The sequence below is a fragment of the Procambarus clarkii genome, chromosome 16 (assembly GCF_040958095.1).
Source record: "Procambarus clarkii isolate CNS0578487 chromosome 16, FALCON_Pclarkii_2.0, whole genome shotgun sequence".
Taxonomy (NCBI): domain Eukaryota; kingdom Metazoa; phylum Arthropoda; class Malacostraca; order Decapoda; family Cambaridae; genus Procambarus; species Procambarus clarkii.
In genome coordinates this window covers 19,369,597-19,371,840 of record NC_091165.1, presented here as the reverse complement: position 1 = coordinate 19,371,840, position 2,244 = coordinate 19,369,597, and positions in this window count along the sequence as shown.

Genomic DNA, 2,244 nt, shown 5'->3' with positions numbered 1-2,244 from the left:
GGTGCCCCCGACTACAGTGACTGACGGTGGAAAGGTTACACAATGTGGGCAATGCCTACACTTAGCAAATTAGGAATAAATTGCTAACATTTCAGTCAATAAATCATTTTCAATCAAACTCTTGGATATGTTATTGAATATTTGTGATAAGAGCTATCTCTAAATTGATCTATTTGCTTCGCCCCCGAGTGATGGAGGGTGTGGGATCAATTTTGATGATACAGTTTACATTTGGTCAAGTCACCGTGAGAAAGTTTACACTTGGTCAGGTCTACCTGAGAAAGTAACACGTACAGACTTTCAGAGATACTTATAACCGAGTGTAAACTTATCAGTAGTAACATCTAGGCGTCTGCTACGTTATAAACCCAGACTATTAAGAAAAGAAAAAGCTCACACACACACACACACACACACACACACACACACACACACACACACACACACACACACACACACACACATACACATACACACACACACACACACAGGGGAAACCAGGAAGTCACAGCTCCCAACACAACACCCTAAGAAGCGAGGGGGGAACCCACAACCAGCTACCCAATAACACCAGAAGGGAGAACAACCCCGCCTCCCTCCTCTGCATAGAAAACCCCCCTACCCCAAACCCTCCCTGCCCCCACTCAAATGTTCAGCCAAATCTCCCTCCCCCTACACCCAATCCCCACCCTTCTACCCCTCCCCTCCTTCCGAGTCCTCCCTCACCCCCTTTCCTTCCCGTCCTCCCTCCCCTTTCACCCCATACCCTCCCTGTCCCTCCCCCTTCACTGGATCCCCCGCCCCTCATCCCAGTATCCTCTGAGACCCTGTTATCCACCTCACAGGTCCTCACACCCATGGAACAGCCTCCCCCACCAGCAGAACACTCACCAAGGAGGCGATTTGAGAAGGGACAGAAGAAAGTGAGCCTCAAAGCGATGTACACTAACATAGATGGATTTACAAATAAAGCAAATGAGCTTGGAGAACTGGTACTAGAGGAAAACCCAGACATAATAGCCCTCACAGAAACAAAGATCACAAAAACGATAACAAACGCAGTGTTCCCACAGGACTATTATGTTATGAGGAAAGAGAGGGAAGGAAGAGGTGGGGGTGGTGTAGCTCTGCTGGTAAGAAAAGGCTGGGATTTTGAGGAGATGGATATTCAGGGCTGTGAAGTTTTCAGTGACTACATAGCAGGTACTGTAACAAATGGAGGGAAAAAATTATAGTCGTAGTCATATATAATCCACCACCAAATGACAGAATACCTAGACAGGAATATGATAGAAACAACATGGCCACCATTAACATAATAGAAAGAGCAGCTTCTGTTGCTAGCAGGAATGGATCTGGACTACTAATTATGAGAGACTTCAACCATGGGAAGATAGATTGGAAGAACAGAGACCTGCATGGAGGACCAGAAACATGGAGAGCTAAGCTGCTGGACGTGGCAACAAGAAACTTTCTAAGCCAGCACATCAAAGAACCATCAAGAATGAGAGGAGAAGATGAACCAGCAATGCTTGATTTGATATTTACCCTAAATGAGTGGGATATAAGGGAAGTTAAGATGGAAGTGCCCTTGGAAATGGGTGACCACAGTGTATTGAACTTTGAGTACCTGGTAGAGCTAAGACTTATCTCCCCCCAAAAAGAACTAGGAATCAAAAGGCTGGCATACCGAAAGGGGAATTATGAACAGATGAGAAGTTTCCTAAGTGAAATACCTTGGGACACAGACCTCAGAGATAAGTCTGTACAGGGTATGATGGACTATGTTACCCAAAAGTGTCAGGAGGCAGTAAACAGGTTCATCCCGGCCCAAAGGGAAAAATCCGAGAAGCAACAGAAGAATCCATGGTATAATAGGGCATGTATGGAAGCGAGAAACTGAACAAAAGGGCGTGAAGGAACTTCCGGAATAACAGAACACCAGAAAGCAGAGAGAGATACCAGAGAACCAGGAATGAGTACGTCAGGGTGAGAAGAGAAGCAGAGAAAAGTTTTGAAAATGATATAGCAAACAAAGCCAAGACCGAACCAAGGCTACTCCACAGTCACATCAGAAGGAAAACAACAGTGAAAGAACAGGTGTTGAAACTTCGAACAGGCGAGGACTGGTATACAGAGAATGACAGAGAGGTGTGTGAAGAACTCAACAAGAGGTTCCAGGAGGTCTCCACAATACAACAAGGTGAGGTCACTGTGCTAGGAGAAAGGGAGGTAAACCAGGCG